Source organism: Lichenostomus cassidix, chromosome 8 (assembly GCF_008360975.1).
Source record: "Lichenostomus cassidix isolate B80296 chromosome 8, HeHo_3.0, whole genome shotgun sequence".
NCBI classification, from domain to species: domain Eukaryota; kingdom Metazoa; phylum Chordata; class Aves; order Passeriformes; family Meliphagidae; genus Lichenostomus; species Lichenostomus cassidix.
Window position 1 is genome coordinate 19778818 of NC_139489.1, and position 24033 is coordinate 19802850.

General features: G+C 38.0%; 1 protein-coding gene across 3 annotated transcripts in view; it reads right to left on the reverse strand.

Moving 5' to 3' along the window:
* LOC146433995 (uncharacterized) overlaps positions 1 to 24033 on the reverse strand; it is a 324515-nt gene that overhangs the window by 131305 nt on the left and 169177 nt on the right. The window contains exon 7 of one of the 3 annotated variants that reach the window (XR_014853780.1): positions 18421 to 18550. The exons of the other annotated variants lie outside the window; for them this stretch is intronic. The gene's annotated coding sequence lies outside the window, so the exon portion shown is untranslated. Of the gene's footprint in view, positions 1 to 18420; positions 18551 to 24033 lie in introns of those variants that run through there. 3 annotated transcript variants of the gene reach the window in all.

Here is a 24033-nt window from a genome sequence, read left to right on the forward strand (position 1 = left end):
GAAACTAAGTCTGAAGAAAAAGGATTTCAAAAAGAGTACAGCAACTCTTTCCCATTACAAACCTTTCCTGGGAAAGAAAATGCATGAAATTAAATAAAAGATCATCTGTAAATAATCACATTAAGCATTAAAATTTCCTGAAAACAGAATCTGGAACTAGAAAAGTTTATGTAAACAAAGCAAAACAAAACTATTAGACACAATATGCTTTGTCCTAGGATGCCCTTCCATATTTTCTTCTTACTGTTCCATCTACCTCTTTTCATCTGGTTTTCTTGTCCCGCTGGTAAATTTTTAAGGTCTCTAGGAGCAAGAGGACGGTTTGTTCACTGTGTGTATCATGTCAGATTAGGAAAAAAAATAATTATTAGACACTACCATTTAGAAAATGCAATTTTAAAAAGCATCTGATATGTGATATAGACACACTATTTTGAGTTTCAGATTCTCTAGGTATCTTCTTTATCTAATCCTTGTTGAGATTAAGTATCTTACTCCACTTAATATTTTTTGAATGCACTTGCTACAAAGTTAGGCATGTAAAAATAGCCATTTTGTGGATTCAGGCAATGATTTTTATTTTCACTCCTCTCAGGTATGGAAAAGTAAGAAGAAAATCTGATTCTGAAGCCAGCAGTGGTGTATTTACATACATCTTTCACATAAACAGGTTCACAAGCTTGGGTTCAGAGGAATGTCTCAAAAGGATCAAATGCAAAAGCAATGCTCCTTGTTGCAAGCATCAAGAAGTTAAGAATGTTCTGCTACACCATGGAGATGGGGAGAGGAACTCTGATAAAGGAAATGCCAGGGGCCATGGCACCATACCTCTGTTTTCTTGCCTTGTTCTTCCTCACATACTTGCCCTAAATACCTTTAGGTGACTGACTTCTTGAGGTAAGATGGAAGGCAAAATTCTGGGTGCAACTGTCAAAACCACAAAACCGATGTTTTAGGCAGCAATAGAAGCTGATAATGTGTTCACACTGTTTCCAAGGGCTTGCTAAGAGAACTCTGCATAGTTTTGAAGCAGGTATTATAATGTGGCTATAAGTCATGTTCACTTAGAAAGCAAAAACATACTGCTAAAGGCGTTCTTAGAATGACTTAATTGCACCCCTACTCAGAACTGTATCAATTAAAGAAAAAAAAACAAACCACAAAAAAAAAAAAAAAGACCTTGTGTTGGCATCATTTCAGAACAAATCCATGTAAATGTATAGCCTATCTGCCACCTCACGGATAGGAAAAGATCGTCCTGTACTGGAAGGTCACTGGATGCCAACAAAGATCTCAAAGCTGCCAAGCCCAGTGCGACCATATCCCTGCACACTGCTGTTCTCTTACCCTCAGGACACCAGGTGCATTGTTATTATCAGTTTGATCATTCTGATTCCTCCTACTACTGAATTTTCTTAGCTTTATTGCTTGCCTTTACAACACAGGGCTGGGCAGTTTGAAAAATAATGCTAGAATTCATAATATAGTCTACCATTAATAAAAATGTCATGCACACATATCCAGTAAACACAAAAAGAGACCATCAGATGAGTCCCTAACATATATGTACATAAATCAAGTGATATATATACAAAAACCAAGATTGCCTTACCATTTGAATTAAAATTCCAATGATATAAGTGGCATTATTCCAAATTCATCATAGCTTATCAGATAAGCAGATGGTTGCCCAACACAACATGGGATGAGGAATTTACTGAAGATGTATATTGTTCCCAAAGCAAAACATTAAAGGTTGACAAAAGCTTATAAAATGCTTTTTCTTTTAAAGTAATTTTTGCTGTTATACCTATTCTGGCAGACAAAAGTGGATGAAGTTATGGTAAAACATATAACTGCCCTATCACATATCAGAAAAATTATTCTTGTCTCTTATGCTTTTCCTAGAAAACTCAAGAGAGGCAGTCCAATTATAACAGCCAGCATAACGTGAGATTAGTTAAAATTTCAAAATACTGTTGAAATTGTTGAAAGTGCTTAGACTTTTATTCGACAGTTCTTTAACTGAAATCAAACATGTTATTCAAAGAACAAGTCTTTTTTTTTTAAGGAGATTAATCATTCTTGTTTCTCATTTAAAGTCTGGGGACATAGCCAATCTTTTCTCTGTGTTCTCAGAGGGAGATATTTCATTTTGAAAAGAAAAAACAAAATTGTTCTCATCTTCTTTATACATTGTCATGGTAGACAAGCCATCACAAAAAAAAAAATTCCTGTTTCACATTTCTTTGGGTCACTTTTCAGCTCTAACATGAATGCTAAAATTTTTCTGGAGCTAATAGAGAATCCAATCTCTTTATGGTTTATCCATGGAAAATGCTACCTGCAAAAGTATTTTTCTTATGCTATTTGGGGAGGGGGAAGAAATTAAAAAGAAATTGTAATCAAATGAGAAAAAATTAATAATGTTTTATTACTCCAGCATTTCCCTATTTCCTTTGCCATGCAACATCTCTATTTAAACTCACTGAAAATTTGGAAGCCCAGTAAATCCAGGAACTAGCTAGTAAAGTGTCATATCAAAGCTCTAATGTTGCATGACTCCAAATTTAATAATTTCCTTTAATAGCCTATGTAGTTAGAAGCATTTTGCCAATATGACTGATTAAGTACTAGCCTGAGAACCTCCCTTCAGGCCTCACTCTGAGCTCATAATTAGTTGAGGCTCGTAGCAATAAGTGTGTTCTCTATAGATTCATGAAATAAAACATTTTACACATTTCATCTTTACATTTGGCTGGTATTGTGTCTTCTCTTAAATAAACTGCTTGAATTTACAAGAGAATTTTCCCAGTTAAGGGCTACTGGAATTGAAAAAGGAAAAAAAACAAAAGAAAAAAATTCTCATTAGATATAAAGAACTCTGCAAATTGGGCATGGATGTACTGCTTATCACAAGGGCTGCCTGACACACTTCATTTGTAGACACAATACAGGAATATATGTTTAGAAAACAAGTATTTTTGATGCACATTATGGTTATGTATTTGTAAAAACTGTGGAGAGATTATTCTTGCCGGACATCTGTACAGTGCCTTGTACAAAGCAGTGCTGATCAATGACCCAGATGGCATCACCAATTCACAGGTATTTGTATTGTTTCTCTTTCCTTACCTGCCAAAGAAACTCTGAGCAAGAAGATGGTAGAAGGATTTGCTTAGTAGCCAAGTTCTTTTTTCTAAAATTAGGAACAGTTAGATGGCTAGGATGAAGAGAAGTAGAAAAATTTTCCACAGGAAACCCAGCTAAATAAAATGTTGCCTACAGCCTAAGATAATCTTCTAACATGGCAAGACCTTCTGTCTTAAATTACAGCAATTACATTCACATGTACTGTGCACATATGCTGTAAAGTGCACCACCAAAACATTGTATTTAATAGCCTCTGCACTCAGGCACCAGGAAGAATTTGGCAGGCTCCTTGACAGGAAAGAGACAATAATCCAATAGCTTTAGCTCTTTGAACTTTGTAACTAGGGATTTGGGGAAAAGTCCATACTAGAGCTGAAAAATAAAGGACTAAGACTGCAAGTTAAAAATACATTTACTGGCAGTACTGCTCTCCAGCTAATGCCTTTTCTGAAAATATTATAAATTAACAGTACCTTTGTGCAAGTACTGCTCAGAAAAGATTCTCAAAATAATGAGTCTTTGGTCTTATGTCACAAATCTGCTTATTCTTTTTTGTCTTGCAGCTGTGCCTTGAAATCAGAGCTTGCAAAAAGGAATAGGTAGCTGTGAGGAAGGAGAAGCAGCTAAACACCAGCCCTGTGTGCACTTACAGCTCATTCACACAGAGGAGCAAAGACCTGGCCAAAGCAGCTCCATTTGTCACCACATTCTACTGCTTGTTCAGCTTCCAGTGACATGTCAGGCTACTTCATTAGCCTGCTTTGCATACTGGAACTGGGCAGAGCTGTCTGTCACAGGACAATTGTGCTGGCCGTCCTATCAAATAACTCCTGTCACTTCATACACTGAGCTGGGCTGCCTCTGGCTTGGAGAGCCACTGAGCACTCACACATGCCAGGGAGGGATTGTGGTGACCACACTGCCCTCCTCCAACTTCAGGCAGATGAGAGAGAAGCAAAATAACAGGATTTCCTTTCCATCTATTCCTGTGGTATTTCCACTTTCCTGAAAGAAAATATTTCCATAGCCTGTCTACAATTTGATATGACGCCCATTATAAAAGGCCCCAGCAAGGATTTCTTTTGCCTAGAATTTTTCTCCTTGTTTTTAAAAAAAGTCATATAGATTAAACAAGCAATATAGCAAAAATAGGAAGCTACATGTCTACACAAACACATTTTTCTAATGTAACACACATATGCCATCTGCACCTGGCTTTAAGAATTTTAGCAAATATTACATTATACTTTAACCAGCAATGTTAAAGTTCAGCAACAGTTATTGAATTGCCAGTTCACTTTGGCATCTAGGGGAATGGATAGGAAATTACTCAGGAGCACAATATCAACCTCAGATGACCAAAACCACCATAATCTCTCTTACTCCCATAAAATATACCTGGCTTTGCCAAGATTTCCCTCTACCTATAAAACATCAGAGAAATCCCTAAAGAAAGGAGCACTACCCAGCACCATTTGGACTTGCAGTTAGTCTTATCCCACTCCTGATAAGCACAAAACAGAAACTTCTGAGGTCTATCCCCACTAGCGCAGGGACCTACTGTGCAGGTGAACCAGCAGCTGCTTCATTTCTGCAGAAAACAGATGAAGTACCACATCAATATTATTTTATTTCTAAAAGCTTCTCCCTAAATGCTGAAATACCTTTCATCATGCAATATTTAAAACATAATCTAATCCTTATGAAATGCCAGTAAGGCTGCTAGGAGACCTAAACTCTTTCATCAGGTAATGTTCTGTCTATCAGCTTCTCCTTCCTCTTCACTCTTTTCTACCTTCTTTTCTTTATCTATTTCCACCTCACTTTATTCTTTATTAAAATCTATCTTTCCTCACCAAACCCACAGATGAAATTCAAAGATCGTTTGTTGCAGTCCTTTCTATTAACAAGGTTTGACTATGAGTGCAAAATGTTGTTCCTACAAATATTCACTTTCTGTTTATTTACATGAGCATGTATAGACCACTCAAAAATGCAGTTAGTAATTTCCCAAAATATTTTTGTTTGTTTTCTGCACTATCATAGGTACATTCCCAAAACTAAAGGAAACCTGAGCAGAATTTATGTGATCATAAAACAGGAAAAAGCCACTATAAACTTAGGCATCAGTGTACAAGAGACTCCTTTTCAGAAATACAAATATTAATGTTAATATCATTAGCAGTAGTTCCTCTGGGGCAAAAGGAACTTTAGTTTGACAATACTGAAATGGAGGTTTTTATATTACACAGACCTCCAAAAGCTGTGGTCTAATAGCCAATGCTAGACACTTTAATACTTTCTCTTTCAAGTTTCCCAGGTGTGGAACCAGCAGTGACACTGTGTGTCTCAGTCTCATTCCTCTCCCCACATCGTGGCAGGCTCCACATCATTTGAGGTAATGTTTTTCCAAGAAACCTATGTCAGCTATCATAGCTTCCTCCTTCTCCTAAAAGCAATGCTCCAGTCAGAGAAAGACAACCAAATAAATTGTCCCCTTAAACAGAATCTCTCTTCCCCCTTTGGCCATGTAAAGGATGCAATCCATCTTTGTCTGCCAGAAAACTAAAAAGCAAATCTGCTTTCCTATGTAGACCCCAGAGTTTTGGAACAAGCTGGCTGATAAAATGCACATGGTTCACTGCCAGCTTCTTCTTGAAGATCCCAAAAGTTTAAAAGTGCTAGGCATTACTCTGTTTTCCAGGATTTGTTTAAGTACAGACAGGAAAAAAAATTCCTTAAAAACAAACAAACAAACCAACCCACTGGCTTCGTATGCTGCTTAAAAAGGCTTTACCTAGCATAATCTAATCCAAACTTCTTTGATGCAACTCCTCCTTGCCAGCATCCTTTTCTTTCCATTAATTTCCTCTGACTGTGTTTGAAAATCTATGCCAAGCACACATACCAATTCACACGTGAAAGTTTTAAAACAGCTTTCCATTGATTTTTAGCTATTCCTCCTCATTACAAAAGTCATCACACACAGCCAGGAGTCAAAGAAATAGTAAATTCATATTGAGAACTACACAAGTAAGACATCAAGTTTTCTATTAAGCAGCAGTTTAACATCTTGGAGAAAGAAGGTGTTCTGTGCCATATAATTCTAACTTATCCCTACCTAGACAGTCAAAGGAAGGCTCACAGCCAGCAGGGAGATCAGACATAAGCACAAACAAAAAATTATCTTTTAGCTGTGGGCAAAAAGAAATAGGTGCTGCCTTCGTTGATAAGTTCTTCTAGAAAGCATGTCTCCAAAGCAAATTAAACCATGAAAATAAAAGCCTGATATTCACCTAGTTGGCTGATTCCTGTGCTGACTTTATTTGCCCCTTATTTCTGATGGAATACTACAGTAATTTTAAAAGTCAGTTCATTGAATAATTAGAATTATTTGCTCAGCAGCATCCCATTTCACTTCAATTCCATTTCACCACTACCCTTTCCCTATTACATCTCTAGAGAGCCTTCTGCCAATAACTTCAGGCTCAATGCTAAAATACCTGGGACATCTGAGCTTGCACCTCAGCTTGAGGGACACCTGACTAACAGAATCAATGTTCAATCAGGAAACACTGATTCCTGAAATGCATTTCTTTCAATAAACTTCTAACTCCTCATGGAAAATCTGTTTGGTTTTCCAAAGGATCATACAGCAAAACCTGAATTTCTGGTCTTTCAGGGTCTAAGACATGCTACTACCTTATCGAGGGAAGCATCACTCACACACCTCTTCCCCAGCTACCTCTGTTCTTGCTTCCCATCCCCACTGCTGGGCACTCAAACATCAGAGCCCAAGCCTCAGCTTGTTTAAAATTTGCAAAGGAAAAATGTAAATATTTTCAAAGATAATAGTATGAACTCTCCATATCAAAATCATCACTTTTCCCTCAATATAATAGGTATTTTTTCATAGCCAAAATCTTCAACTTTTCAGCAGCTTTAGGCTCAGTTCAACATGACTGATACCTCAGGGCAATGGTTTCCACAATGTAGTCCACCGAGCACTCAAGGTCTGGGGATATCTGTAAGGATAACTTGAAAAGAAAGCATTAAAAATTCAAGCTGATTGTCAGTGGGGCTTTAACTCACTATACAGAGATCTGTATCTTCAGTGGAAAAGGTTGAGAGGTTCACAGATCAAAAAAGGTTGAAAACGACAAGTCTATGGAGTAAAATACAAGGAGGTTGAAGTGACTTGATAATTTTAGAGCAAAGTCTAAATATATCACTAGCTGCAAATGCAATGAACTTCTCTCTCCTTTTCCCTTGCTACACAAACATCTACAGAGCTACACAAACATCTACAGAGCTACACAAACATCTGCCCTAGAGCAAAGGGATGCCTGCAGTCCATATTCCACTAACAATGCCCGTAAGGACTTGGGCTGGGGAGTGCTGCCATGGGAACACCTTGATCTGATGGGGTTACCCCCTCCCTCAGCATACCTTTGGTTTTGCACACTCTTGCCGCTTTTGTCTAGAAAGACAAATAACATAAGAGAAGTTGAAATTGCTGTTTTCTCTCCTTTAGGATTGTTGATGCCACCAGCAAGATCTCTAATTGTAATTGTTATGCTAATTTACACATCAAGAGGGGAAGATCACCCCACAATTTCATGCCCTCCAAGTCTCACACCTCGATAAACCTCTGGCTCTGTCTGTTCCTGGAAACCAAATACTTATAGCCCAGGTGTGCAGTACTTCTGTCCAGGTAACTTGATCCCAAGTGTTTATTTCTGTGTAATAAACTATATACAAGGGTAAGGAAAAAAGTGAATTGGGGGAAAAAATTTCCATTGCACCATTAAAATGAAAAATACCTTCCTCTCATTAACAGCTCTCATTAAGGCACCCTCTGCCCACTTCACTGCTGTGTTTATCTCCTTCCCGACAGCAGGATTGCTGAATCATGACAAGCCATAAGGCCTCAAGGCCAGTCCCAGGCTGGCATCATGGTTTAAGTGATAGGGTCATAGTATCTGGCCCACAACTCACACTTAAGTGGTACCAATAGTCAAGCAGCATTTGGGGTCCAGTGTGTAGTTTAGAAGGACAGCAGCATCAGGTGTGGATTTTAATAAATCCATTAGAGATAGAAAAAGAAACTTTGCCTGCAAATAAAAATGGAATATTTTGGAATAATTTAAAGGAAAGCCAAGAAGTCTACAAAGAATCAGAATTGACAAATTACATATATAGTTGAAATAAATATCACAGAATTTGATAGAAAGGAATTCAGAAGTATCGCCCGATAACATTATTGTTCTCTATAACCCAAATGGGGCTCTTTTTTGGATAATGCAGGACTGGTAGCACAGAGTCTGTGGAGCAAACATTCTGCTGGAATGTTGTTTTGCGTCACTATGCTCAATAATAGAACCTTAAATTGCCATAAATATTGAAGTGAATTTTGAGCATATAGGGAAGTGAGCCTGCAGCAAAAACTGTAAGGCATTTCTCTAACGTGAAGATATAACAGAGATTTAAAAAATGTTTCCCTTCCCCCCTGCACACACTTACCTGCAAATAGTGAAGTATTTTGGGGTTTATTACTTTTTTAAGGCTGCTTTTAATGCTAATTATATATATGTGTGTGTCTGATTTCTAAAGCATTTTGCAACCACACACACCCAGTCTGCTTTTTAATACACCAAGAAAACAGGAAGAGCCACTAGAGACCTGTGCTATATGGGATTGAGCCACACAGTGATTTGGCACTGTCACCTCCCTGGGTCATCACCTTTCTTCCAGTGACTGGCATATCTGCTCCAACACAGCTCTGCTCATCTCCTTGATGGCCCCTTCCCTCCCTCAGCCCTCCCAAAGGCAAACCCCAGGACTCTGTGCTTTGTCCAACACTCACGTTCCTCGGGAGCGGCAAAGCATTTTCATGAGGAGAGGACAAAGAGGTGAGAGAATATGTCAGTCATCGCCAGAAATAATGCAGTCCCAGCTGCACTGGTGATGAAGGGAGAATATTATTTATGTGACTTCTGCATAAATACTTTCATTTTCAGCTTGCAATTTTGTGGGGGAAATAAAAGAAATGCAGAAGGGTTTGGACATCTCTGACCATCATATGCACCAAGTTTACTCGCTTCTCTAGTGATCCAATTTTCCAGTATTTAACAGATTGAAAAAAACCCAAGCATGATTTCTGAAGAACAATACAACACACAGAAAACAAACATATGTAATCTATTAGCAACTCAGAAATATACTTCGCACTCTTCATATTAGCATGTCATCTTTATATATTTAAGTGTTCAAGAAAAACTGCAGGAAACTCTCTTGACATAAAAATCTTTTCTCATCTGAACCCAGGTATATATTATGCACTGTATTCCCTGCTAGTCAAATCAGAGAAAGGAGCATTCCCAAGACTACAGGAAGCAACAGCAGAGCTTTTCTGAGGGGAATATTTCAGTCAAAAAGAGAGAAAAGGAGAGATGTAGAGAAGAGATCCCTTCCGACATCCTTTACTTTTGCACACCAGTAGACACAAGAGACAAAAAATACTCTGAGCAACTGAATGCTGCCAACAAAATGACATCTGCAAAATTTCTCTCCCTGTTCTGTGACTATGCAGTTGTTCTGCCAAAAGGACATTCTGTAAACCAGTGATGGACAGGAAACAGTTTTCCACTTAAAGCCCTGTTAGGCCTTTCAAGTTTTAGTGTTATCAAAGAGAAATGACTGGAAACATCTCTGCATACACAAGAAGATTTAATTCTTATGTGGCAGAGCAATCAGCTCTGTGAGCACCAACTTGCAATGACAATGCCACTTGTTCTGCCTCACCGTTGTATTCATTGCCTGCTAGAAGCTTGCTGTGTTTTGTGAAATGGCTTCATCCTAGGCTAACTCACTGTCCTATGAATTAGCTTCATTTCTTAATCAATGTTATCAAATTAGGACGCAACTCAGGGAAGAGAAGGAAACACATTGTTATATTTACTGCATGTTTCCCCATGTTGTTGCTTGTCTATGTTATTTAGAGCATTATCTATTTAAAGATACATAGAAGATAGCAGGTAGAGTGATTGACTGAGAGTCAGATGTTAAATTGCCACAGAGCTGTGGAAAGGATAAAAATACTTCTCTACCTCAATTCATTCCATAGAAAAAATCCTCTCAGATCTTGCATCCTTATCATTTTTACACTAAAAGGTTTCCAAGTGAGAAGAATGAATAAAGGGTAGTGTTTAAAAATAAAAATACACGTATTCACAGCTTCAGTTTCTTCTTGTTTTTCTAAAGAAGAGTATAATATTGAAGGAGAAAAAGCCTGCTTGCTCTCAGTTAGGTTTACTAAATCAGTCATGAAGGCAGCTGATCTAAAATGCATCAGCTGTCACCTGCTCAGTCTCAGTTTGACAGTTCAATACCTCCTCATCTTCTGAGAATGGCAGTGCTGAGACCTGAGTAAACCGTGTCTGTATGCAAACTGTCACTGATTTTGTGGCATATCATTAGGCCTGATCTCCACGGCTGCAGTGACAACAGGGAACACTACAGCCAATCGTCATCTGAGTTAAAATTAATGTACAGGTCCCCACATTCAGCAATAGGTGAGGCAAGCCCCACGAGCAGTGGCCGGTTGATGAACTATGTAATTACAGCAAGATAATCTTACCCCTTCAGAGAATGGAAATGTATATCATAAATTCAAGCTGCATTTCTACACATCTATATTTTTCCCCTCAGCATTTCTTTGGACCAAATAAGACATGTAAATGCCAGCATGCCCTAGTTAGATTCAGGTAGTAAAATACAATATTATTCAGGGCCATGGAAAGGACAATCTAAGGCAGATTCTCAAGCAGTGACAGTGAGGGTCACACTCAATGTGGTTAAAAAAGTTTCAGCTGATCATTCCTGCAGCCCAGGCACACAGCCCAGCACAGCAGCTCGTGTCACTTCAGAATGCTGCTTTGTGCCCCGCTGGCCCTGGCAGCAGGAGCCAGCCTGACCACAGCCCAGTGCTGCCAGCAGTGCAGGGGCCCACATGGCCCAGGGCAGCCAGCACGCTCCCCTAGGTCCCCAGGCCTAAACTCTTATGCACCTTCAGAGCTGTTTAACACCTAAAAAAAAGCTTTAAATAAATATAAAAGCCGCAAAAAATGATCAAAATTAATATTCAGAGTCCTCATTTTTTGTGGTATTACTTACAACGTTAACCATGTTATACACTCCAGCATAGTTTGTCTGGTTTGAAGTACCCAATGAATCTCACATACCCTCTGTGTGACTTTATTCAGGTCAAAACCTCTTGACTTATTTTAAATTGCCAAACCAAAAAGCACTAAAGACCTGATTCTCCACTAATATCAAAGTGCCTAAAACCTTTAACTAACCTATCAAGGGCTGGACTTGGTGACCTCAGAGGTGTTTGCCAGCCAAACCAGGTGTCAGATACAAATAACTTCTCTGAACACACTAATTTTAGAGGGCTTTTAGTTAAAGTAATCATAGAAAGCAGCATGACATCAACCAAAGCAACCTCACCAAACAGAAAAGCTACTAGACATTTCTGTTCTGGGAAAACCTGGACTGAGGACCAGTATCTCTACTGGCATATCCCAAATACTCTAGAACCACTAACAAGGTGTGAGGTATTCAACAGGACTACTATACTTAGCTTTAGAACTTAGTGTTAATAACTTTATTTATTTTTTTGCCATGATCATAAAACCCATTAGTGTCAAAAGTTCTACAGCCTTCGCCATTCTCTTTCCAGCCATCCATGGTATTTGGAATGTCCAATCTGCAAGCAGTTTGATCTCTTATCTTTATAAGTATTGCTAGTGCTTCTCTAGCTGTCTACATTGAGGTTTTCATTAAAAAAGTGTTCATCTCAACAATTTATCCTAGGCAGCAAATAATTTCAAATAAAACACTGCATATTTCTAGACTAAATTTCAAAAAACTTTCATTGCCTTTATCATGAGAGAAAGCTGTATTTGTGAAACAGCTTTCCTTTTCACTGCATCACTTGGTACATGTCTGGTGAAAGTAAAATGTTCCTGTGAAAATACTGCAGTTCTTCCAGTCTACATGGAAGGACTTGAAGTAGTCATGTCATGATCCACTACAAGCTTCAAATGATGCAATTTTGCTTACCTTATGTTTCCTTTCCATAGGAGAAGTATTTTCTAGAAAGTGACATGTTTAAAGTCATATTTAGCCTTTACATTCCTACAGCCTTTTGGAGAAATAGTGAACATCACTCAAACTGACTAGTTTCGCGAGTTAATAAAAGTCAGAGATAACAAAGCCTCCTTATGTCACCATGATGAAGAGAACTGTAATAAAGGTCAGATTTTATGAAATTACTTGTTTTACATAAGCATTTTCAAGGTACTTACACCCATCTCTGTGTAAGAACCATGTTGCAGAGACCTGACGGAACAGCAAAAATGTTGTACTCTTCACAGAGCTATCTGCAGAAGATAAAACATTTTTGAATGTCTGAGAAAAGTTCTCACTAGTATTTTTTGTATTTCATGTCCACTTATCTTGTGACTTGTACATAAACAGTCCTTAAAGTCTCTGTCAGAAGCTAAACCTCAGCTAAGCAATTTTTTAGCTAAAAACTTTACACATTTTTTGACAATGATTCATGCAGAACTCTTATAGGCTTAATCAGGTCTATGAAAATGTAATTAAAAAAAAATAATCAGGAGTAAATATAGATGTACTTAAAACCCCAAGCCTTATCTGCAAGAAATGAACATCTGTTTCAGAGCACTTTATGATCTAAAGTTAAAGCAAGGACAAAATGTGCATGGTCCCGAACATTACCTAAACATTTGAATGCCACAGGTGTATTCAACCCTATTTGCCAAGCACCATATTACCTCATGGATAAATAAATTAGGCAGTCTGTAGCTCCACCTGCACAGCTTTTTCAATTTTATCTTTTTATGGCAAGTTTCAAGAGGAAAGACATTTCTTTGAAGCTTAGAAATTCTGTAGTGGCCAGGATTCGATTCAAAACAGCTTCTACTCATTAGGATGTCCCCACATAATTCATTTGGAGTACCACTTCATACCACCATTTGGGAATTACGAGGTCAGCCCAACTGAAAAAATAGTTCATCTCATGTCATCTCACTGCCATATTTCTCTACAGTAGCCTTCTCCGCTGGCCAATCAATAATAAAAGCAGACACACAGTCCAGCACTTGGGCAGATATTTGAGCTTTGCTAAATCTCCATTCCCTCGCGGGTTGGGTCATTCTGCGTTGAAGGCAACGCAAGGCACCAGAGTGCACCAACACCAGGCTCCAGCAGGGCGCACTGTGAGCCCCACAGAGGCTGCTGCTCTGCCGGAAAACAGCTTCCTGATCCCTCCCACTCCCAACACCACCCCACCCTACAGCTCATTTTCACCGGATTTCCAGCCACGTTACCCCAGGTGTGATACATTGTCCACCACTTAGCAGGCTGTGGAAGGTGGGCAGCAAACAATGAAACAGACTCGAGGCAGTGGAAAATACTTCTGAAAGGAAAAAGAATGTTGACGTACATAAGTCTCAAAAGAGTTGGGTTAAGATAAGGCAGGTTAATCTTTTAACTTGGGTTTGATTTGCAATTAGGTAGGTTGAGAAAACACAAACAGGTTAGAAGCACAGGTAGGTAAGTGTCTGTATTTTGAAAATGTTTTTATCCCATTCCTAGGGGAAATAACTGCCAAGGCAATCGCTCTCAGAGCACTACAATATCCATTTCTGGTTGAATTACTGCCCTTTGGCTGTTAGCTGTTCTCGGCTTACATACCCATACACTGATACACCGTCTCTCTTTCCTTGTTTTTTTCCTCAAAAAAGAAACATGGGTTTTCCATAGGATAGTGAGACAATTGATGGAGCCTGCAAAGTACTAAACCTACATATAATAATGACTACAAAAAAGCCAAATGTGCCAGCTTACAATCTCTTTCCTCTGTTAAAGTATCCTTCTCAACATTTGGGAGTGGGAAAGAAGAAAATGTCTGACAAACTACAATAAATCTTATTTTACACCATCATGAGGAGACTCAGATATGTTCTACATTAATGCCAAAAGCAGTTATTAAAAGATTAATGATTTCTTAATAGCTGGCTTACTATAAAGCAAATCAGTGGTCTGTTTAACATATTGCTTACAGACTCAGTAGTCCTAAATGATTTTAACACTTTTTACTGGACTTCATGAGCACCATTTACCACACAATACTTCTGTATGGTTGTAATGTCTGTATAGCTGTTGATAATTTCTAATTCTTTTATCAAGAGGTATATTTATTAATGTACTATTACAGAGTTCAAACACTTCTCAGACACCACTAAAACTGTCTCAGTTTTCTCCAGTTTTATCTGCTCTTCTGGTTCCTACTATTTTCTAGGCCCTTTTGTGTTTGTTAAGATCTGCTTTAAATGAACAAACTCTTTTGTGACATAAAAATGCTATAATTTCCCTATCTCCTTCTTAAAGATTATTGAAAACAGCAGGCCTAGAACACAACTTCACCTTTTGCTTTCTATAATGGGTACAAGAATCACAAATGCAACTACTATATAGAGAAAAGAGACACCATCAGTTTCATTATTACAAAAAAGAGAAAAATTCACAGCCACTGACTCTTATCAGGCTTAAAGTACAGTGTCTTTTTGTCACAGTGCTGTTTTGGACAACTTGTGATGACTGGGCATTGCACAGATAGCTGTTATTATTGTGAACATTTACCACAGCTAAACAGTTTAGGTCACTGAAGTAAGACTGTTCCAGGCATGTCACAACTTCACTTAATTTTCAGACACAAACAGGTTTGGAAATTATCACACCGTCTATAGACTGAAAAGATAATTACATGGTAATAAAATTAAGTTAAATACAGTAGCTTAAAGGTATGTAACGGGGTTTTTTTCATATGCCTCATCTGATTAGGAAATTATCACTTGCAGCAGCTGAACAATTGTGACAGATATCATCTCCATGGTGTTCAGACACAGAGAAATCCAAAAAGTGTTCATTTCTGGCATATGAGTTTCTCCTGCAAAGCCTGCATAATATTTTCAGAGCTGCAAGATTTTCAACAGAAGGAATCCCATACTATACAGAATAGGGGCCCACAGAGAGCTACCAGTGTTTGGCATTCACAGTGCAATGGTTGGACTGGTATTTGCTATGAAGGGACATCACACCTGCCAGCTCTTCACAGCAGTTCTTTCTGGAGCTGCTCTTGGAAAGCACTGTCTCACATACCACCCCAGACCCTCAGAGCCCAGCTACAGCTCTGCTGCTCAGGAGCAGGATCATTGTCTGCCTTTTTTTTTATCATTTGAAAACAGATTTATCAAGCTACTGCATTCTACTGATGCTGCTTACACATCCTTTTTTATATCAATACCTTATTTCATTTCAGGATGTTTTTCCTGGGATTTATTAGTAGCCAGCCACTTACTAAACACTTTTCATTTTGCAGATGCTTTAGTGAATTTATTCTACTTCTGTTCAAAGAGCCTACTCAAAGTTTTAGGAATAATAAGTAAATAAATTGTAGCATGTGCATTTATGTACTTAAAAAGGCAGTTTAAAAATACAGATTAGAAAATATGTTTGGAAGTTAGCTTTCAGTTACGTAGGAGAATTTAATACTGGAAAACATTTTAGATAGGAATAGGCCTTAAGAAAAAAAAAAAAGGAATAATGTACACAATAGCAACATAACATTCCTCAGTAGCTTGGTAGGTTATGCTCCTCTCATTGAGAACTCTACAGGGACATTTTTGACCGCATTGTGAATATCACTGCATGCTCTCAGCTGAATGCAAATGTCTATGTTGTTATTAGTGCCAATAACAAAATTTCACCATAAAACTGTTAACAAATGGATCCATTTCTTTATAACTATATACTGTCATTTTCTGTTTTGTCTTTGATTTTTCATAAGAAAAGCAGCAGGGAGTCTATCTGCAGTTTTTTCTCTACAGTTTTACTCAGTGGATCTAGATTTCAACCTTCACAAAACAATTGTTTGGAATATCAACTGCCTTTTCTCTTCAAATAATTCTTGAATAATTGCAGGTGCTATATACAGACATGTAGCCAATTGTAAAATTTTGATATGAACTGGACTCTGAAATCAGCTTATTAAATAATTCATAAACACTAACAAATCAAAAGATGCTCATGAATTTTGTGATGGAAAAACATAACTGTGATTATAAGTCCTTCTCCAAGCAGACAAGAACATGATACTTGGAGTCACAGTTCAGGTTCCTGTGTGGGAGTGAACACGACTCCATGTGAGACTCTACCAGCAACGAGTGAAGAGCAACAGCTTGCATGATTCTTGCTATCTATCGTTCTGTTTATACATAGCAGGGGGACACAGGGGTCTTTTGCACAATAAAAACAAACAGGCAAGCCAAAGAGATCCACTGCCAACCTCTGTCCTCCCAACTCATGAGGAACACCACAGAACAACTTTCTTTTAACAAGCTACTACAATGTCAGTATTCTTTAAAGCTACAATTAATCGAAAACAATTGCAGCACCCGGATCAGTTGCATCTTTGTCCAGATCCACCTTCTCCCAAACTTCATGTAATAAATGAAGACTATGCCTCCAGTGTTTTTGTTCATCTATCACCATGTCAATGATTATTACAGTGTTACAAAGCAAAACAACAGAAAAGCTTAATTTCAAGGAAAATTTATGGTGAGTGAAACACATTTAAACTTGACTAGATGAGAGTAACTAAATAAATCTGATGTTTGCCCAAACAAAAATTTTTGCAAAAACAACAGGTTTAAAATGTCACCGCTGAAGTATTGAAATATAATTACCAGTGTAGGAAGGAATAAACACTGGTTAATAAAATCAGAATCAGATACATCAGCTAGAGAAAAAGACTATCATGCAGACTACCCAGCTGTCATTATAATTTAGTTCTCTAGAGTGTGACCTTCAATACTGTCCAAGCTAATTCTATATGCTTACAATGCCTTAAATGTTCTGCAATTTAAAAGCAATAAGCTTAAAATAACCTGCAGTTTAAGAATAGTAGGCTGGGGGGAAAAGAAAAGCACCACAAAAAATCTGAAAGCTAAAACTGAATCAAGCAGGGTCACTGTCCCTTAAAGACAGGAAAACTGCAAAAACAAAAGTATATGTAGTATTTTTGGGGGAGGGGGTTGTTTAGCTGATGTTGCTGATTTATCTTTTCCTTCTTTAATACTAAAGTAAAATGAACTATCAGTGTGATGATGAACTGGTGCCAAATAAAAAGAAGCATCTGAAAGAGGAATCTGTGCTCTAAGAGTGCAGAGGATACCACCCCACTGCCACAGTTCAGCATCTGCTTGTGTTTGAGCCACTCTCACATGGAACTTGGTCATTCACACACCATGTCTGCACCCTCCCTGTGCTCCAGCAAGAACACAGGCAAAGCTATGCAAGTGCTAATATTTTCTGCAATTTCCTCGAAGAGAAATATACTCTTCCAAAAGCAAGTGGCATGACAGGGTCAGGGAGAGGCCCTGTCACACAGGACAACCACACCACTGAGACCTTTTCTATGGAGGATGAGCACCTGGCATGGACTAACTGTGCCTGATACACAGTTCTCAGTCATTGCATCATCTGCCAAACATCTACATGCCATTAGTAGCATAATGCAGTGACAAAGACCAATTTGTACTAGAATTAATTAATACATGTTATCAGCTAGTTCCCTAATTGAGAGGCATTCATCTCTATTTAAATTATGACAAATATAAACATCATAAGATGGACAAAGAAGCTTTAGGAAACAACGGGGAAGAAAAAAAAGAATGTAACCACTTGGACAGGCTATCCAAGTGCAGCAACACATTCACTGCATATTCATCCACGTTGGATTTAATCTGCAGCCTCGCTTTAAGTTTAATAATTTGTCAGCTGTTTGCCAGAACTGAACAATGTCTCAGTCAGAATCTTTAATCTCTACAGACTAAGCAACCACAAAAATGTCATTGTGCAGGCACCAAGCCGACATTGCATCATCTTTGCAATCAATTATAGCATAATGTTCTGTTGTAGGGGTCTTAAATATATCTGCAAATGCTCTTGAGCAGGAAATCTCTGAGGGCTGAGGAACAAAGAGTAAGACTTCAGCCCACCAGGGTTTTCCTTGTAAACTCTCTATGCTGCACATTTTGTAGGTTCCCTATAGCATAAAATAAAAGGCAGAAACATTGAGTGGGTGAAGGACATAAGAGACCTGGTGAACCACATTATTTATTTTTCTTCTCTACCATTTAGTCACTGACCTGCAGCAGACACACAGTGCAATAGGGAAACACAGAAAAGCTGTGGGTTGTAGGAGGTCCTGTGTTGCTTCAGCAGGACTGATATTCACCGGGCTCTAAAAAGAACACAGTAATTCTAAACATATACAAACTGTAGAAAACACGCTTCTCTATTGTCCTTCATTGTGTTGACATGAAAGTCAGTGTGAACCTTGCTCCATTTTGAAAATTCGTTATTGTTCTTGAGATCTCATAAGCCTTGCTTTAATTGTACAGAAGTCTTTCCTGACTACAGCAAGGTTGAAGAGGCATCTAGGGATGCTCCATCTGGAATGTCATTTTGAAAAGAAAAAATCATATTTTTTAAGACTGAGTTATTTGCAATTACTTATTAGACTGTCAGTGAGCTTTGAAGGGTGATGATCCATATACTAAAACTTTAAGGTCTTAATATATTACATGATAATAGATCCAAAGGTACAATAATATACTATTGAGCAGATAACTACACGTTTATAGTGGGCAGTAATGGGGATTATGGTCTATGATATGGACTATTAGGCCTATTCTGAAATTTATAGAACAGATTTTAACAAAGAATACAGCAGATTAGTGCTACATGCAGCTTCCAAAAGGGAACAAGACAACACAGTGGACATAAGAGTCACCATCATCACCCTCCCAGCTGTCCATCTTTTTCCAGCACCCACAACAGCCCTTTCAGAGGTCGTAAATGTGAGCAGATAACAACAAAATGCAGCAGTGCCAAAGATCATTGATTCCAAACCTTCCCATGAGTAATTAAAGGATGATGCATCATGCAACATGCTTTGCACAAATATAACCCCACTTCGAGAAATATCCTGTGAATCATAAGCTTTGCTAGTTTCCACAAAAGACGCATTTCTCAAAACTTCTGTACTTGGAAACACCACAGGTAAATTTGCCAACTCTCCATTTCAGGAGGTCACAATGTTTAATAAAGCTTGCCTTACCTTTCCTTCTCTAACATAGTAATAAAGCAAAGCAATGTTTCAAACACAAAATAATATTCAACCCTCATGGCAGAACTGACCTCAATGTGTAAGATGTATTTAAGCCCCACTTTACTGCATTTCTAAAAGGGGAAAACCAGACAAATAGAAGAAAATCTAGACATTTCATATGAATGTAATCTGTCATTCATACAAATTGGGTTGCTATATTTATCTGGTTTGCTTCCTGTGAACTCAAGAAAACAGGAAATTCATAGAAAAGATCAAACATACAGGGACCTAAGCTTTTTTTCAACTACAGAAAAAACAGCCACATAGTGAAGGACAAAAAAATAAAATCTTATTTGTGAAAAATGCCCATACTAAACAAGGTTAGCTGATAGGACAAACTCAAACAAGCAAATGGTATAAGACAGTTGCTGCATGTGTTTCATGCACATAATATATTCATTAGTGAGACGGTAAAGACAGCCTGATTTTAAAACCTGAATTATTTTTGCATCTCTGTTTGTAAAGAAAGGATCAACAGCAGTTTTTTTACCATGTTAGAATTAATCACACAGCTATATAAATCCTCTATATTTTAAGAGCTCCAAAAGTGTGATTTCAGAAGAGCTAAATAATGTATGAAATTGAAAAATGTCATTCTTTTAATATCTCCCCTGGTGAAAAAAAAAAGGATGCAATTACAACTATGATAACCCATTATAGCCTTTTTTAAAAGCATTATAGAAGTTGTCATTGTTTAGTTAAGCAATTCAGATTCGGAAAACGTGACCTACCATATCCTGAGGGAGAGACCTATCGTAGCAGTAAGCAATACATCTCTACACACTTGTAATTCAGAGGCACTGAGGCAAAAACTGTCAAAACATTACTAAAAGTCGACAAGGATGTATGGTTCATTAGTCTAGGAACTGATGTGTTATGGACCTCTTTGTGATCAGCCTGATAATTTAAATCAAGTTACAAGTTTATGTAAACCTACTAGAACTCTATTATTAAATTTCAGATCATGCCTTCAACAAAGACACTCATAATTGCAGAGATTTATCACAAGGCCATAACGAGCCCCCTATCATGTCAACTTAATCAATAATCGATTTATAAAATATTATTACTTTAACAGAAAATCTGTAGCTCCTTTTCTTGCACTGACTTTGAGGACCAAACTGCAGCATAACATCAGTAAGCCAGCCTTTGTTCATAAATACAGAATTAGACTGCAAAGGCTTCAATATGTACAAGCAGGTACATGGACAGAGAAGAGTGATCTGCAGCAGCAGATTTATCTGCCCCCTTCCCCATGCTGCTCCTAGCCTGTCCAAGCATGTCTGATGCTCAAGGCAGGCACCAGGCAGTACTGGAGCACACTACCTGACCATGAAGTTTCTTCATTTCCCACAGCTTTACATCCCTGAGAATGATATTTAAAATGTGCAGCCATTCCTCACATATTCCCAGTGTACAGCCCTTGCTGTTGTTCAAGCAGGACAAAGACTGGTGCAATTAGAGTGAAGAGGAGAGATTGCAGAGTTAAACTTGCAATCAATTTCTCCATATTTCATTCACTATAACAGGTCACTGCAAAACAGATCAATTCTAATGTCACTGTTTGCATGTGATGTGATTCTTGGGATTGTTCTGTGCAGGGCCAGTAGTTGGACTTTGATGATCCTTGTGGGTCCCTTCCAACTCAGGATATCCTAAAGTTCTGGGATTTCAAGGGTTAAGACTTTCCTTAAGAGACAATCTCCTTTTCTGAATGATATTACATGATAATACCTGTTTTTACAATGTGAGCTTTCTATCTAGAGAAAAGAAAAATAACCTGGACGCAATAGCAGTACTCAAGGACTATAAAAGATCAGTGCTGTCAAATATGAACAGATAGCTCATAAGACAACCTTGATCCCCAGGATAAAGCTGCAGTAGTCCTGTAGTTAACTGCTTGATCATAATTTGGTTTGCTTTTTTTCTGAATATGAAGAATTAGTCTAATAATATTGCATTCCATATTTTGGGCACAGAGAGCCATAATTTCAAAGTTTGGTTTGTGAAGTCTGGACACTCTAGTGAAAGTAGTAATTTCTGCCATTCTGTAGTCCTGAGATAGACAAAGGAGGTGGTAAGTATTGAAAACTGTAAAACTTTGCCCAGTTAATGTCCTTCTCATGATACAGTGGAGCCCACTTTATTAATCACAAGTCCCTGGTTTTATGCAGCTTTTTATTCACTTATGAAAATTGCTGCATGAAATGTGAAGATATGAAAAAAGGTTAACCCAAAACTATGTTTACCTTTCAAAGGATTTTTTTCCAAGCAATTTATACTGAAGTGCTGCATAAAGTCACAGTAAATTCAGCTATTTTACATTTGTGTGATTTCTCCAAGTCATCGTTAAGTTAAACATTTATTTCCAAAAGCGCCAGAACAAACATTTCACAAGAACTGCCATTCCATAGCACTCCGTAACTTAATACTCTTTATCATAAACACAATTTCTGCAGATCAGAGTGTGCCTAATGACAGTGTGCATGGCAGGCATGTGCAACTTCTGCTGCAGGACTGCAGTTTCCTCCACTTGCCTTCAAACACACAGAGCTTCTAGAAGCCTTTTTTCAACAAATTCAGAACCCGATAAACCTGACAAAAGGTTTAAATACCTCAACTAGATTTCCCCATTGTTGAACTGTGGGGAGGGAAGATCCTGAGCTCCCTTTGTGGGCTGGGGGCTGCTGAGCTCTGTGGGCAGGAGGAAGGGGACAGCAGGGACGCACTGCAGACAAGCAATTAAGAACTGGCAGCATTCTCCAACCTTTCAGAACAAAAAACTTGCTTCAGGACACATACGTGTCAGACTACAACTCAAAAGGGCTTTCAGTGCATAAACACAACATGTCCCAAATTCCAAAAGGCTTATTTCTACACCATGTAATGTCAAACTATCAATAAATAAATAAAAACAAAAGAATCCCACTACAAGACAAGAAAAGCAAAAATTCTCTTTCTACTCAATAAAAAACAAAGTGCAATAAGAAAATACTGCACTTAGGACAGACATAATGTGAAAGGCTCAGGGGACAATGTTACTTTTCCAGGTGCAAGGTCCATTAGCTGCAGTTCAGACACTGCTGATATCTGAGAGCTTGTCAGATTGTCCCCAAAATGCCCTAGGAACAAATTGGATATTGTCTGGAATGTCTCATTTTGCTGAGGGATGAAACTGTCTCCCTCTAACAGCACCACTTCACAGCATTACTGCACAAATTGCAAAAAGGGTGTTTCCCTGCAGGCCATGATTAGAAATCACTGATGCAGAAGGACTTCCAGAAGACTCTGGAGAAAGCAAGGATGTAAAACACCTGCTTTCTCTGAAGGGTTTTCCTCTATTAACTGCACTTGCATTTCTGTCTGTTTCTAGCAAATTACTTACTATTCCTGATCAGCATTAATGCCAGCACTTGTCTACTTTCAGAGATGCTATTTTGAATGTCAGTTACAGTGGAAAACAGAGACATACACACACACAACATGAGACTACTCGGGATTTGTTTTGAGAGGTATCATCACTTCAGAAGACAACCAAAAATAGCTTGACTTCTTTAAAGTTGTGTTTAAAGCCTGTGTACTCATATTGCTCTTTGCTGTCAATCCCTAAAAGCAGTGCACAAGTAAATTCTAAGTACAACAATAAAAGAGCTCATGGCATGCCTAAACCTTTTCCATGACACGGTAACAAAGCTACAATGGTACAGACTCAAGCCAAATGCATCTCTGCGCTGAATCACAGCACTACAAGAAAGGTGTTATTTAATGACTTAGTTTGGGAAAAAAAAACAACCAAAATATACTTATTTATGAGAATTTCCATATCCTCCAATGGATTAAAGTTTTTAAACTGGAAATGCTTGAGAAAATCTCTTGCAACACACAGTTACCAGCTTTCATATCAGATTTCTGTTTGAGCTCAGGGTTAAAATGAAATAAGTTTTCAAAGCAAAACAGCTTAAATTTTTTGTCTCTCTCCAAATCAGATGACACAACGAATGGGGAAAGAAAGCTTGTCTTGGTTTCCCCAGATGATATGTGATTTCCTGCACACACTTCTGTTTTTCAGAAAGAGTCAATATCACAGCTATGCAGTGTACTTGCAGAACTTCAGTTTCTTACTGATTTTGAAGCAAAAATTTCACATGGACAAAACTTTAACTTTTCACATGAATACTGGTAGATAAACACTAAAGGACCTTATATTATATTATTAAACAGGTCACTATGCAAGCAATCTTAATAATTAAACAACATCACTTTCTTGGTGGAGAGAATTCCTGGCTGAAATTTAAATGTAGATACTCCAAACAGAAATATGCATGAGTAAACATTTGCTGTAATTAACTGAAGACCACAAAATCACCACTAAAGATTTTCTTTAATATCATTTTTTGCTGCAGCTTAGATAAAATCTGCAAATTTTCTCATTGATCAAAGCAGAATACTAAAGAAATGGAATCTTAACAAGGAGCAATGCATAACTTGGGGTTTAAACTATAGGTTTCTATTTTTTTTACCCATGTCTGTTCTCTCTCTGCCTTCCCCCTCAC